At 31.2% G+C, this 17,065-nt stretch overlaps 1 protein-coding gene and 2 long non-coding RNA genes across 11 annotated transcripts in view; 1 reads left to right on the top strand and 2 right to left on the bottom strand.

Annotated features, from left to right (window-relative positions):
• LOC105841769 (uncharacterized) overlaps positions 1-12,238 on the bottom strand; it is a 139,058-nt gene extending 126,820 nt beyond the window's left edge. For 3 of the 9 annotated variants that reach the window (XR_009973630.1, XR_009973623.1, XR_009973628.1), the window contains exon 1: positions 459-1,327. The gene's annotated coding sequence lies outside the window, so the exon portion shown is untranslated. The other 6 variants (XR_009973631.1, XR_009973627.1, XM_062669655.1 and 3 more) reach the window with 5 other exon arrangements.
• LOC134199261 (uncharacterized) lies at positions 1,319-3,422 on the top strand. Its single transcript, XR_009973679.1, has 2 exons — positions 1,319-2,576; positions 3,063-3,422. It is a non-coding gene; the product is annotated as an uncharacterized LOC134199261 (long non-coding RNA).
• Positions 12,239-13,254: 1,016 nt separating the features above from the next.
• LOC134199234 (uncharacterized) lies at positions 13,255-14,582 on the bottom strand. Its single transcript, XR_009973620.1, has 2 exons — positions 13,736-14,582; positions 13,255-13,453 (listed from the first exon to the last, which is right to left on the bottom strand). It is a non-coding gene; the product is annotated as an uncharacterized LOC134199234 (long non-coding RNA).
• Between the last annotated feature and the right edge of the window lie 2,483 nt (positions 14,583-17,065).

The following is a 17,065-nucleotide window of genomic DNA, read 5'->3' as shown; positions in this document are numbered from 1 at the left end:
AGGAATGACATGATGAAAACACGAAGAAGAATGAGTATGACTGGTTAAAAGATAAGTCTGTCCCAGCCAGTCCCAAGTCTGGAAAACACATGAAAGGAAGTTCTTTTTGCATTTGTAAAATCAAAGTATCATTCAGTCAACTAATTTAAGCATTTGAAACCATTGTTGGTTGTAAGATTCTGTAAGGTTCACACATAGTAGCAATGTAAACAAGACATTATGAATAATTAGTTATTACAATAAATTCCATGAAAAAAATACAGAAACAAAAACCTGTGGTCCAGTTATTGTGAACAATAGGAACAGCAGCATCATCATCAATCTTTACTTAGCTATCGGATGTGCCTTATTTGTACTGGCTTTACTCCGTTGTATCGGATACGTCAATTTTACTTCCTTTGGAATGTTTGTATCACTATGACAAAATAGCTATTATCAATACTCTGTCCCTATTTTACCTTGTATAGCAGCAACACAGCAATAGGGTCAACAATATATCTTGCCTGAAGAGCTCAGTGGGCACTTAAATCCATGAATTTCCATGAATATTATTTTTAAAATTACACGCTCAACTGACTATCTATTAGACATGTGTAAGTAATGCGAGTGATATTACTCGGGTAATATTACTCTACGATGTAATGCAACATCACACATTACGCGAAGGAAACAAACATCACACTATCACCCAACATGTTTCTTTCTTTGTCGTGTAATGTTGCTTAATACACGAACGGAACAGAGCGAGCGAGACAGACCGATCGACGCAAAATAAATGAGCAAGCGACACGGAATTATTCCTAGTGATTTTGAACCGTATGTCCTGGCCGCTAGGTACATTTTTATACCTATGGTACGTCTGAATTTTAATATAGGTATTTGTGTTTATATTTTTCATGCGGCCAGCCGGTAGCTCCCCGCAAGTACTTACTTAATTTTTTATTCGCAACTTTTGTAAAATCGCTAGTCGCTCGTAATTGTTTAGTAATATTTCATATTAATTTTTGGGTTTGATTTGAATTACTTAAGCACTTGTTTGAAGATAGTTTAATTATTTGTTTTAATGCGTGTTTAATAAGTGAAAGAAATAACGGCGTCTAAATGAAAGTACAGTCCTCCTTGGATGCACTTTGAGGATATCGCGTCAAAACAATGCATCTACTGCTCTCGTATATTAACATTATTGTCGAGCTCAATTTGCAGTCTAAGTCGCCATATGAAATCCGTTCATCCCACAATAAATTATATTAAGTAAAAAATAAAATTATTATATTATTAAGTAAGTCAATCTCTGTCAAGTAATATAAGTGTATTACAATGCAAAGTTCATACTTTGTATTGTAATACACTACTGTAATGACACACCCGAATCATTACCTAAGTGATGTGTTGATACACATCACTTAAGTAATGATTCGGGTGTATAGATACAATGTATTCGTCGTCACAGTATCTATTGAACGCACCGAGTAATGTTAAGAGTGATGTGTAATGTTTTCGAGTAATATCACCTGTCTGTAAAAGTGATGTCATATCACATTACATTGGGAAGTGATGTTTAGGTGAATGAAGTTAGCCCCTCAAAAAAAATTTTTTTTCCTGTTTTCTACTTATTTTCTATTAATTCGTTTGTTCATCATTTGTTCTTGATTGTTCACTGTTAATAATTGTTTGTTCCCCATTTATTTATTTTAAAAAAAATATTAAAAATATATCTAAAAGTTAGCCCCTCGATTGCAATTTTTAATATTTTTTCGTCCTTAATTACTCGTAAATATTCATTTTCGATTGTTCTTATATAAAATACGTTTGTTCTCTTTCGAAATTACTCATTTTTTGTTTAATTAATTGTATTAGTTGAATAAATGTATACAAAATATGTGTACTGCGCATGCCATAAGTGTATAATCTATGGCGCATGCGTCAACTTTAATGCCTAAACTTTCTACGCGGTTTTAATCGTGAAAAAAAAACAATTATAAATCCTGAAGGATCAATTAATTGGTATACAGTTTAATTAAAAAAATTAAAAAATAAATAAATAAAATAATGTGCATTCGCGTAAAGTTAGCCCAAATACATTTTTTCCATCCTCCTATATACCTATCGCTATGAAGGTATAAAAAAGATAGGTTAAGAGTTCACATAGGTAATATAAACAAATAAGTAAATATGTTCATTATTTATCTTTCAAGAGATAATGTAGGTATACATTATAATAACATTTTGACACAGTCGAAATTATATTCCTAACATTAGTAAAATAACATTTTAATATTTTTTTTATAGGTTATGTATTGAAATTGTTGGAAAATTATTTCATGTTTTAGCTGGAAAACTACATGGAGAATTATATGCAATACAAGATAATGAGCTCCATCAAATGAATTCGAATGAAACCAAACTGTTTACCATCCAAATTCGATTGTCGGGCAGATAGAAAACGAAAATTCACTCATAGTGAACCTCGGCCTGCATTTGTGAAACGGCAAAGACTCACTATTATCAAGGAAATTGAGAGACGACTAAAAATGAGATGTGTCGTATTATTATACCTTTGCCATCTTGTAGTCAAGGTAGGTGTAACTGTCAATAATTAGTTACACTCACAGATCTCCTAATCAAATAACAATATCAGAAAAAATGAGAATAGTTAGTTAGTTAGTGGAAGTAGCCAAAATGGGCAAGTGGATCTCAGTTCCTATTACATAAGGTACTAGGAAGTTTGTCAAAATGAAAATTTATCACAGTGTAATATCACTTACTTACTTTAACAGTGAAGGAAAACATTGTGATGAAACCTGCACACCTAAATGTTCTTAGGATTTTCTTAGGTGTGTAATCCACCAACCAGCACTAGGCCAGCGTGGTGGACTAAGGCCTAAAAACCCTCTCAATGGTAGTGAAGGCCAGTGTCCAGCAAGGGGATATATTATATGGGCTGATGATGATGACTAGGAAGTTAAATACTACTACTACTACTACGACAGTACACATATAATCCTATATATTTACAAACTATACGTTTGTTGGAAATTGCTAACATTATTTCATATTTCCAGATGTCCAGCCACTTGAAAATAGGTGTAGTAATGACAAAGCTATCCAAGTAGCTCCAGCACAGGAACACGAAGGCAAGGCAAGTGTGTATTGCCACATCACCCCTTAATATATCTGAAGCAAGTATAAGGAAACAATCAGAACCAGCAAAAAAAAAAACTGTTGTTCCTGAGGACAAATTTGACAGTGATGAGTCAAATGCACCAGCAACAGAAGGATCAACTGTTGACTATGGGTTATAGAAGAAGAAGATTAATTCATATTTATTTAAATTAATATTAATGAATATTAATTTAAATTATCGTGCAAAATTCGTGGTCAAAACATATGTGTATTTTATAAATAAATATTCATTCTCAGTATTAATGTTGTTTTAATCACCGATTGAAAAATTGGTTCTTAATGAATTTAGTTGGAGCTAAATGCTGCTTGGAGCTTAATACTTTCGAATAACATAAACACGTGACTTTAAGCATAAACATATTTTTTAGGTAAATACTTTATTTAGCTTTGCTGGATTTATCCAAGATTTCGACATACCAAAATTTCATACAGGAACGACAGATAGATAGCTATCTGATTGAATACCCTTGTAGAATTGAGCTTCGAAGAAAAGTTTATTCTTATTCTTTATTAGACTTTATTCTAGTTGCAGTGTCGGTTAGAGAAGCTTGCACAGATATTGCATGGAATAAATAGTCATTATAATTATAAAATATATTTCTGTTTCCATACCATACAATTTTCATAGTTCAAATATGAATTTGGATTGATATGAATTTATTTAGATTATCAAAATAATTTGTATTAAACATTTATATTTCCTCAAAATTTCTATTTTTATAATAATGACTGTGACCACCCCATAAATCACAAAATTAAAAATATTAAAGATAACTTATTTTTAAATCATAAATTAAAAATTATAAACAGATCGCGAATTAAAATATTATATTATGCCTATCATTCTTAAATAATTCAGTAATGAATTTTCGCATCGCCGCGCCGTATATAATTAATATGAATAATAGGGTATTGCCCACTGTGCTAAAAAAAACATAAATTATGTTTTTTTGATAGATCTACAAACAAGCAAGTGAGTAATGCTATGTTTCCATAAATAAAAAGGCAAAAAAAAATTAAAGAAAGATATTATGCACAAGTTCAAATGCATATGTATTGTGCTAAAAGTAAAACTTGCTACTTTTGTGTAGCATCCAGCAACTTTGAAAAAACTAATCAGGTCACTATAATTAGTAGGTATTGATTTTGATTCCGAGTAAGTTGCACAGTTGTTAGATAATGTAGTTTCTTTTTGGAAGAATAACCATTTTCTAATCTTACACAAAAATGTAATGTTAAATATTTAAAAAAAACTTTATACCTATTTTCCTTTTAGGGAGTACAAAATATTGATGTGTACAAAGTGAATGTGATTTAATAAAAATAATATTTCAATTTAAATTATGTTTTATTAAAAATTATTCTTAACATACAGGTACAAAGATTACATAACATTAATATTTATTCCTTTTCTTATATATAAGCCCATATTTAGCACATTTGTGGAAAACAGAATCAAAATAATAATGAGTTGCTAGCCATAGAAGACCAGCATAAAAGTCTTATTAAAATCTGTTCAGTAGTTTTTGAATGAAGAGTGAAAATACTTACAAAACTTCCTATTTATAAGTAAGGATTACTTATTTAATTAAAGAGTTTTGTAGGTGGCAAACTATCTAAAAACTTTCTATTTTCCACCAAGTTGACATCAATTATCCTTCCTGCATATATATTTATTGTATTGTTTTTTTTATAGTCTAACAAGGGGTGATATTACATTTGCAATTTCTGGGAGTTTGTTGAAAAATATATTGCTTGCTTGACTTACAGATAAATCGAAATCATCAGCCAATTGAGAGAATGTTCTATTTAATGTTATTCTCATCAGACATAATATAATATTTTGTTCAGAAACATTTGTATGTTTCTCAATCAAGCCTATTATGAAACATAATTCTTGTGGAAGACCAATATATAAACGTTGTTTATTTTTCACTTTAGATAAAGTTGTTAACACATTCATTTTTTCAACTTTTTAGTCTTCTTGAGAGCTATAGTCTGAAGTGCACAAGTCTTTGATGGAGTGGAGATATAGAGAGATAATTCATGGTCAACAGTTGATCCTTCTGTTGCTGGTGCATTTGACTCATCACTGTCAAATTTGTCCTTAGGAACAACAGTTTTTTTTTTGCTGGTTCTGATTGTTTACTTATACTTGCTTCAGATATATTAAGGGGTGATGTGGCAATACACACTTGCCTTGCCTTTGTGTTCCTGTGCTGGAGCTACTTGGATAGCTTTGTCATTACTACACCTATTTTCAAGTGGCTGGACATCTGGAAATATGAAATAATGTTAGCAATTTCCAACAAACGTATAGTTTGTAAATATATAGGATTATATGTGTACTGTCGTAGTAGTAGTAGTAGTATTTAACTTCCTAGTCATCATCATCAGCCCATATAATATATCCCCTTGCTGGACACTGGCCTTCACTACCATTGAGAGGGTTTTTAGGCCTTAGTCCACCACGCTGGCCTAGTGCTGGTTGGTGGATTACACACCTAAGAAAATCCTAAGAACATTTAGGTGTGCAGGTTTCATCACAATGTTTTCCTTCACTGTTAAAGTAAGTAAGTGATATTACACTGTGATAAATTTTCATTTTGACAAACTTCCTAGTACCTTATGTAATAGGAACTGAGATCCACTTGCCCATTTTGGCTACTTCCACTAACTAACTAACTATTCTCATTTTTTCTGATATTGTTATTTGATTAGGAGATCTGTGAGTGTAACTAATTATTGACAGTTACACCTACCTTGACTACAAGATGGCAAAGGTATAATAATACGACACATCTCATTTTTAGTCGTCTCTCAATTTCCTTGATAATAGTGAGTCTTTGCCGTTTCACAAATGCAGGCCGAGGTTCACTATGAGTGAATTTTCGTTTTCTATCTGCCCGACAATCGAATTTGGATGGTAAACAGTTTGGTTTCATTCGAATTCATTTGATGGAGCTCATTATCTTGTATTGCATATAATTCTCCATGTAGTTTTCCAGCTAAAACATGAAATAATTTTCCAACAATTTCAATACATAACCTATAAAAAAAATATTAAAATGTTATTTTACTAATGTTAGGAATATAATTTCGACTGTGTCAAAATGTTATTATAATGTATACCTACATTATCTCTTGAAAGATAAATAATGAACATATTTACTTATTTGTTTATATTACCTATGTGAACTCTTAACCTATCTTTTTTATACCTTCATAGCGATAGGTATATAGGAGGATGGAAAAAATGTATTTGGGCTAACTTTACGCGAATGCACATTATTTTATTTATTTATTTTTTAATTTTTTTAATTAAACTGTATACCAATTAATTGATCCTTCAGGATTTATAATTGTTTTTTTTTCACGATTAAAACCGCGTAGAAAGTTTAGGCATTAAAGTTGACGCATGCGCCATAGATTATACACTTATGGCATGCGCAGTACACATATTTTGTATACATTTATTCAACTAATACAATTAATTAAACAAAAAATGAGTAATTTCGAAAGAGAACAAACGTATTTTATATAAGAACAATCGAAAATGAATATTTACGAGTAATTAAGGACGAAAAAATATTAAAAATTGCAATCGAGGGGCTAACTTTTAGATATATTTTTAATATTTTTTTTAAAATAAATAAATGGGGAACAAACAATTATTAACAGTGAACAATCAAGAACAAATGATGAACAAACGAATTAATAGAAAATAAGTAGAAAACAGGAAAAAAAATTTTTTTTGAGGGGCTAACTTCATTCACCCGTGATGTTTTGCGCAAGTCTACTATCTATCTCTTAGGTTTTTTTTTTTTTTTAATTTTATGACCTGGTGACAGAGACCTTTAGGTCATATCTTATTTGGAAAAAGTTCATAAGTTTGGGGTTACTACACTTCACTTCACTAAATTTTGTCATTTATATTGTTTGAATTGTATTTTTTATGTAATTATAAATTGGTTTATAGAATGTTGGATCTTTTAGTAAAAAGTTAAGTGGCGGCGGGCGGGAGGAAGAGACACACTTAAATGCATTGGTATCACTAAGTTCACTAGCCAGCACAAGTCTTTGAATTATGAAACTTTGGCAATCGAAAATAATGTGATGGATCGTCCCTTCTTCTGCTTGACAGTGTATACATTGGTTATTTGAAACAATGCCAAGTCTTGCTAGGTGTGACGGCGCAGTATTATGGCCAAATCTCAATCTGTTTATTGTTGTGATGAAATCTCGACTTTCACTAGTTTTTAATTTGTCATACCATGGTTTAACAGGCAGGTTATCTTGGATACTTCCATACCACTTTCCCTTATTTTCCTGATCTTTCTTCCACAATTCCGTCCACAGAGTGTAAATGCTTTCTTTAATATTTAGAAAATAGTCGGTGAAAGGTACGAGTAATGAGTCTGTAACATCAATACTGTTTATAGCCTCGCGTGCAGCTTTGTCAGCTTTTTCGTTGCCCGTTATGCCTCTATGTGAAGGAACCCACATAAATGCTATATTTACATTCTTATGATGATATTTATACAAAAGCTCTTTTATAATATACAAGACGTAATTAGTTTTATAATTTACAGGTATATTACTTAAACTCTCTAGCAGGCTTAAAGAATCAGTTATTATTAAAAAGTTTTTACAGCTATTAACCACAGTAATTCGCAGTAAGGCTTGATAAACAGCATAAGCCTCTGCAGTAAAAATTGAACAAGATTCATTCAAAACAAAGCTTTGAGAAAACCTAGCCTTTGAATCATAAAATGCTGCATGCACATAATTACTCCCTTTGCTGCCATCAGTATATATAGCGTAATATGTATTTTGTGACAAGAACTGAATCATATCAGAATTGCTATTAATTGTACTTGGGATTATATTTACTGGATATGAAATGGAGTGATAACTATTAGAGTAACATGGCCAAAGGGACTGTTTACTGATGTTTTTATACTTATTATCTATTTCCAGATATATTATGGACAAAGGTGGTGTATATTTGTTAAGGGTTATTCCAGTTAATAATGAAGGAGGAGTGATGTCTAGGTATGGTGCAATTTTTTGAACTATTTGCTTATTATTAGAAGATAGTAATTTGAGACAGTATCTGTGTGCAAGTAAGAGACGTCTCAAGATTAATGGCATAACTTTTGTCTCAACTTCCATGGCCCTTATGGGAGTTGAGCACATTGCACCAGATATTATTCTCAAAGCTCTGTTCTGTAATATATCAAGTTTACTTGCATGTGGGCTATTCAAATAAGCTAGAGAGCTATAATCAAAATGGCTTCTGACAATCGATTTGTATATTAAAGACAGTATTTTGGGATCTGCACCCCATGATACTCCAGCAAGACATTTCATAACATTAAGACCTCTTAAAGCATTTTTGGAAATATGATTAATATGTGATTCAAAAGTTAATTTCTGATCTATTATTATTCCCAAAAATTTTTTACTGGTAACCTTGTTTATAATTTCACCATTATAAATGACATTATAGATTGGTGTATCCTTGCTGAATATCATTACATTGCTCTTGGATGGATTAATTTTTAAATGTAGAATGTCGTTGTAATAATAGAACAATTGGGATAAAGCTACATTAATACTGTCTATTGCTACTTGTAAATTATAGTCACTACTATACAAAACGATGTCATCAGCAAATTGTAGTATATTTACATTATTATTTACATTATCTATAAAGTTGCAGATTTCACTAGTGTATATATTATACAATAACGGAGATAAGGTAGCACCTTGCATTGTTCCTTTCGAGGCAGATTTTGGACCATATAGCATATTATTGTATTTTATATACACTGTCCTTTCATTCAAGAAATTATATATCCATTTGCAGAGTTGTCCGGGTATTCCTAGCCCTGACATAACTTTCACAAGTATACCAGGATCTATACTGTCAAAGGCACCTTGAACATCAAGGAATATACAAACAGTATGTAAATTTTTTTCCTTCCCATGTTTCAGATCAGATATTAAAGAGATAAAACTATCAGCACAGCTTCGCCCTCGCCTAAAGCCATATTGGACATCAGGAATGATGTGATTAGCTTCAACATACCAGTCAAGACGGACTTTTAACATTGTTTCAAAAATTTTGCCAAGACATGAAGATAAAGAAATTGGTCTATATGAGCTAGCAAGTTCTGGTGCCTTGTCTGGTTTGAGTATCGGAATAACACACTGTGTTTTCCATGCCTGTGGAATATAGTTGTTAACCCAAAGTAAATTGAGGATATCTAGAAATAATTTTTGAGCTGATTCATCCAGATTTTTAATCAATAGGTAAGGGTAGTCATCCATACCTGGTGTTGTATTGCGTCTAGATTGTAAACTTATTGTAAATTCTGACCATGTAAAGGGTTCAACCAAAAATTTTGAATTTTGATTGTCATTGTTTAAATTAAAATAAATATTCAAGTTACTGGTCTGAATTAAATTACTATTGTCTGTTAAGTTATCCAGAAATGAGGGAATGAATTCATCTCTATATGACCTATTGCCAGTTTTAACACCTTTAAACATTTTAAGCAAATTCCAAATCTTACTAATGGGTGTTGTTCTACTGAAAGTATTAGTTAGATTATTCCAACCAATTTTTTTCTGCTCTGCTATTGTTCTTTTTTTCTGTGCATCCTTTCTTTTATAGTTAATATAATTCTCTATGGATGGCACATTTCTATATAATTTGAGAGCATTATAAGATGCAATGACACTTTGTTCACAAATATCATTCCACCAGGGTGTTGGCAAACGGCTTTTGAAACTATTTGATTTTGTAAGTTTAGGAATTGTCATAGTTTTTAATGTATCCAAACAAGAACAGAAAGCACTATAAGTTAATATAGGGTCATTTGAATTTAGGATAAAATTATTGAAAACTGTTCTGGAAAGAGTGTTGTATTTAGTCCAATCTGCCTTTTTATATAAAAATCTGTCTACTGGCGAACCAATGTGATATTTATCAATAGTTAAGGATATTTCTGTTATTGTAGGGTAATGATAACTTCCCATGGCATCGTGATGGACAGACCACTCACACATAGATGCAAGACTAGCACTGACGAAGCTAACATCAATAGCAGAAGGATTTCGTCTAGGATAGTTGACAGTTGTAAATCTACCATCATTCAAAATGCATAAATCTAAGTCGTCAATAATATTAAATAAGCTGTGACCTCGACTCTTACTAGATAAACAACCAAAAGCTATATGATGAGCATTAAAGTCACCACTTACAAATATTGGTTTTGGAAGATTATAAATTATACTCTGTAATCTATTTAGTCTGATATGACGACTAGTAGGTGGACAATAAACACAAAGAACAGTCAAACTACCACTTACTGTTGATAAAGACAGAGCAGCAGTTTGAATGTCCTCATAGAATCTAGTGTTAATAATATTGTATTTGAGGTATGGTTTAAATAATATTGCCACACCATTATGACTATTGTTTGAATTTCTGTTGTAAATATTGTAACCTGGTATTTTAAATTTGTTATCTTTGAACCAGGTTTCGTTAAGTAGACATATATCAATGTTTTGTTGTTTCAAGAATTGAATGAGCAAGGGTTTTTTACTATTGGCACTTTGAATATTATACTGAGCAATACGTATCTTAGACTGTGTAGGACTTAGATCCATTATTTTAGATTTTTAATTAAGATATCCTTAATTGTTTTCACTGTAGTAGGTGAATTATCACCCTTATTGCCTAGCTCCACCAATGTCTGTACAAGGGCCATAAGTACATCATTGTTGGAGACAATTTGATTTTTAATATTTTCTAAAGGCAATAAATCTTGTTGATTATTTACATTATCTACATGTGTATTTACAGGCTTATTTACAGAATTATATAGAGGCTTATTTACAGAGTTATATACAGATTTATTTACAGTATTATATACAGGTGTTTTTGGTGTTGGAAGTGGAGGAAAGTCAATGACTTTATTTACTTGCTTGGTTGAGGTAGCACTTGCATAAGTAATTTTAGATTTCTTTTCCATAATTTTCTTCATTTTAATTGGACATACTTTTGAAATGGCAAGATGAGGTCCGCTGCAATTTGTACAACAAATTTCAGTGGGCTTGTCACATTCCTTATATAAGTGCTCACCTCCACAAATAGAACATTTTTGTTTACTGTTACATATTTTGGCTGAGTGGTTAAACTTAAAACATTTGAAACATTGTTGCAATGGTGGTATATATTCAAAAACTCTATAAGAGAATAAGTCGTATTGAACATTGTCTGGTAGAATATTAGATAAGAAAGTAATGCTTACAGTTTGTAAAGGAACATGCTCATGTCCTACTTTCTTTGTGAATCTTCTGATAGCAATAATTTCGTATATTGACGATAGCCTACTGTACAACTCTTTATTAGAAATGTTAGCTGGAACGAATCTTATTATTCCAGTCTTTTCAATCTGCGCAGCAGGAATGAATGCTCTCATGTCATATTTTTCTAAGAAAGATGAATTCTTAATAAAGTTATTTGCTGTGTTATATTGTTTAAAAATAACTGCTATTTTATTGGCATTCACTCTTTGAATTGCCGTCACACCTTTAATTTCAGTTGCAAAAACGTGGTTTAAGTAAATAGGGCTCTTGTTGCCCAGTCTGTCCTTATTGGTAGCTTCCACAAATACTTTAAAGTCAGCATTAGCAGAGTTCTCCGGATAAAGTCTTTTATAATTAGGTTTAAAAAAAGGCAAGTAAGAGTCATTACGCTCACCGCCTCCGCCAACGCCAAAGTCCACCTTGGGGTCACCACCACGATCCTCAACGCGAGGACGTTTATTTGAGGTGGGCGGGTTATCCCCGCCCCCCTCGTTACCCTCCATTTCTAAGGGTCACCACTAATAAATTCAACTATTTACACAGTATTTTTATGAAAAAATAACAAAATTGAAATAAAAATGAAAAAATTTTTAAATTGTACGCGCGCTCTTTTTGGAGTTCCCGCCAAAAAAAAAAAACCCTATCTCTTAGGTTTATGGCGATGCCATAGATTATACACTTAATATATGGCGATGCCATGGAGTTAATAAGTACCTACAACTGGAGTGCTGTCTAATGCCGAGAAATCGGTCTCGAAAGAGAATACTTTTTGGTCGCGGTGTCCTTGTCTAATGTGGTGACCATATAAAATGTATTTATAGGACACAATTATACACATGCATCAGTTTTGAATTTACCTTAAGTAATTCTGTGTAACCCTATGTAAATACAAAACACGTGCTTGCAACGTTTTATTTATGTAAATTCAATTCTAAACATTGCTTCGTCGTCATGGTGACTTTTTTCGACGGTTTTTTTTGGAAGTTGCTGCGTTGTCGAAAATCTAGCACTGAGTTTTATTACAAACATCATTACCTCAGTTCTATTACTTAAACTTCCTCAAACTCATGTTTAACGTCCGAATACTGAACTTAATTACGCAATTCCTACTTTAATGTACTGGCTAAGTGGGCCGTGCAAATTAATATTTGACACACTAAGTGAGACATTGCAACACACATGGTCTGCGCGTATCGGGTGCTCTTTTCCTACATTCACATCTTCAATTGATTTAAAATTGCATGTATTTTTACTTCTGTGCTATTTTCATGACACGTGTATATTAAGTCTACTAGTTACATTTTAGGAAATAAAACACAATGGGTAATAAAATGAAATGAACTGAAATTCATTTATTTGTTATATGTAGACAATTAAATAACTCTTAAATGACAAGTCAATACACATAACACAATACACATAGTACTTGATGTCTATTTACAAAATATTGGTTATATTATTATTATTAAGTTCAGTTAATTTTCTGTAGTCTTATAACATTTCCTCTATTTTAAGTAAATTCTTTTTTTTCAACGAAATACATAATTTATTTTAATCAATATCTAAGTGGACCATGAGTATCATTAAAATTTCGCAATTTAAATTTCAATTCAATTAAAAATCGCCATTTTTCTTTAATAAATCTAAAATCGACTTTATATTTACAATCACTATTTCGCGGCTTTTAAGTTTTTGTTTCAATACCTTAACATCTTGTCGTAATTTTGCTTTTCTCGGGGTATTTTTTATTTCTTGCGTTTGAGTACTTGATTCTTCTTGTTTGACCTTTATATAGAACATTTTCCAGAAATTCCAACGTCATATTTACTAGAAGATCCTCCTCGTTGGCTTAACGTCAGGCAAATGATATACATGCTTGCGTGCGACGCTATTCAATACAATAAAAAAAGTTCAAAAAATACTACGTGATGGCTCTTATAATATAAAAAATACATTGCAAAATTATAGTTTTCACGATTGTTTTTTCAAATTTAGTATATGACATAGATTAAGTACAATTTACAAGACAAATGGTATTAAATATTATAATGAGAAAAAATATCTCACATTTTAAAAATATATGCTCACACTAGTAAAAATTTATCAATGAATCTGACATATGGAAGGATATTCCACAAACTGGAGAGGATTCTCGCTTAAAACCACTTACATTAAAAGTGTTCACCATGATTACACGGAAAGTTTCACGATTTTCGAAAAAAAACAAGCCACAAGCTGTATCAGTGCCATTTTAACTTCGCACTACAAACGTAAATAGACGCCATTTTTCTTTTAATCCATTCATAGCTCTTTTTCGGTGATGCCAACAATTAATCTGGCTTCCCACCAAATTCAACATGAAAACCATCAGAAATCTACGTACCTACCATTACATTTTCCATTAAACAGAGTTCTTATTAATATAGAACAATAATTTTTTTGTTAATGAGCTTTATTAATACATGATGTTCTATTAAAAATCAATATATATCATATAATCAATACTTCTTATATAATTTATTTTAATAAATTGTCATCATCAGAAACTAATTTCACCATAACTTTGTACGTTTATTTTGAACCAATTTAATTATTGACGTTGATGGAAATTCTAAATTGTCGCAACATTTTCTAGTTAAGTTTAAGTCACATCGTTTAAATAATATGTATTTAGATATATTATTGTCATAAAATGTTTAAAATCCTGTAAAGTGGATTGATTTTAACCTTTTCGATAATTTTCAACAACGCCCAAGCTACTAAAAAATCCACTAACCACTAAAAGCCATTTTTGATAACTAAGACGGGGGTCCAAATTCCGAGATTTTACGGAAAATCCCCTAAGCTAGCAACACTGCTTTTTGTTTGTAAAATGTGCGAGAGGGACACCACCACTTAATAATCATTCTCTTTTCAGACCGTTTTTCCTTACATCTTTTGCTATTTAAAAATAAACTTTAAGCTATAGAGATAAAGTATATTTTTAGTTATTATGTCAAACGAAGTAAGCACTCCAGTTAGAATAGTAACTCTATGGGCGATGCTCAACTAAATTATGTGATAATCATTAAGTGTATAATCTATGGTATAATCTATGATTTCATGACCTGATTGATGGCTCTGTAAATTTGGCCCCTCCTTTTTTTGATTTTCGGTTTTTCTTTTTTAATTATTTGTTCGTCGTTTGTTTGTTAATGTTCGAATGTAAAAATTGTTTGTTCGTCTTTTATTTATTTATTATTAATTAAACAAATGATCACCGTTAAGTGGGCCTCCCTTACTAGATATCTTTATTTTTATCGCTCAGATTAATTCATTTTGATCAATTATCGTTTGTTCGATTGGTGATTGTTCGATCATAAAAACAATTAAATTCCCAATTATTAATTATTTGATATCTAATAAGCAAACCATCACCTCACGCCACCTTTTTTATTTTTAATTATTTGTTCGTTAATGTTCGGATGTAAAAATTGTTTGTTCGTCTTTTATTTATTTATAATTAATTAAACAAATGATCACCCGTAGGTTGCCCCTCCTTACTAAATATCTTTTGTTTTTTCGCTGAGATTAATTCATTTTGATCAATTATCGTTTGTTCGACGACTATTGGTGATTGTTCGATCATAAAAAAAAACATGTGTGCAATTCACACGTGGTAGAAGTGAAACCTTCCAAAATTAAAATACAATTATCCTAAACGTCTTAAGTATATGTAAAATTTTGTCATTAGTAAATAATTGTAAGGTAGCGCCCTCTGTGAATTGATATTTTAATTTCACGTATAATCCTAAATTAAAATTCACTACAAGAGCTCTCATACACACGTTAGTATTAAAAAATCTCACAGATGGCGCTGTATTAAATAGTATGTATATTTCTGTCTCATTCTTTTGTATTTGTGTCTCTTACCTGTCGTTTTTTCCGTTGCATCCTGTTTGAAATCACAACGATTCTAAAGAAGTTTTCACTTCAAAAAAGTGCGTGCGTACAAAGTATACACGTCAGAAGTGAAACTTTTTTGGCAAACTAATTTATAAGTCTTGCTTATATTTATACAAATCTAAAACTTTAGATTTCCGAGACTTATAGGAAGGGAAAAAGGAAGATATATAGTTTCCCGCCAAAAGTCTGTCAAATGTCAATCTCAAACCTCAGTGTTGACAGTCACATTATGTTTAGATTTCTAAATTGTAAATTACTAATATTTTGCCAATTGAATTGACTAATTTAATTTCATGCTATTTGATTAATGTTTCAAATTCTTTTCATTTCATTTCAATTCCTATTAATATTTTTTATTAGGCTGTATGGTATGATACATTTGCCTTTCCAGTTGGAAAAATACAACAACTACTACTACTGACATTTGACAAGTACTTAATTTCAATAGTAGTTTGATGTCACTTCCGTTGCATACCTGCATGACGTTCTGTAAAAATTTTACCCTCATGCGCCTAAAGAAGTTTCACTTCAACAATTAAATTCCCAATTATTAATTATTTTATATCTAGCAAACCGTCACCTCACGCCTACATTGCGCATGCGCCGGTTTTGTCAGACAGCTGGCAATGGCCATATTTACTAGCGTTTTGTTTACATTTATACTGTCTAATTATTTCATACTAGCGGCCCGCTCCGGCTCCGCTCGGATCTTTAACAAAAATTTCAACGATATTTGACGTTGTTTTATTATTTTAAATAAAATAACTTTTATTGCGGCATAACTACAATTAGACTAATGCTGTTGCGACACTTTTTATAAATAATAATGTGTTCAAAGTCGTGGTACATATTTTAGGCATGCGATGTAAAGAATATTTTAGGTAATCATTTTTTTACACCTTTATTGGAGTTTTAGTAAGGATCCCTAATTTTTTTCAAAAAATATTTATAGCCTATGTCACTCGGGAATAGTGTAGCTTCCAAACAGTGAAAGAATTTTTCATATCGGTTCAGTAATTACGGATCCTATTCAATACAAACAAACAAACAAACAAATCTTTCCTCTTTATAATATTAGTATAGATATAGATCAAAAAAATATTGAAAACTTCAACAAACTTCAACAAAAAAATGTCAGTGAATTGCATGAAACGGTCAATTAGTTGTTAAGTTACGATTAGCGCCGTTTTAATAAATTCAGTTATTTTTAATGATATTGAATACTATCAAGCACATTGAAATTTCAGTGATTTCTAATTATTTTTAAGAATATTTTAGGAGTACAACTTTCGTGCTAAAATGATACTATTCATTAGCATGCAATAGGAGATAGTTATGATACTTGTATCTATATATATAAAAATGAATTGCTGTTCGTTAGTCTCGCTAAAACTCGAGAACGGCTGGACCGATTTGGCTAATTTTGGTCTTGAATTATTTGTGGAAGTCCAGAGAATGTTTAAAAGGTAGATAAATATGAAAATGCTTGGAATTAAATAAAAATAACAATGTTGTTTTTCCTTTGATATTTCCCCCGTCGGATGGATTCCTTTTG

This window comes from Bombyx mori, chromosome 1 (assembly GCF_030269925.1).
Source record: "Bombyx mori chromosome 1, ASM3026992v2".
Taxonomy (NCBI): Eukaryota; Metazoa; Arthropoda; class Insecta; order Lepidoptera; family Bombycidae; genus Bombyx; species Bombyx mori.
Note: the sequence above shows the minus strand (reverse complement) of the source record. Positions and strands in the feature narration are given on the sequence as shown.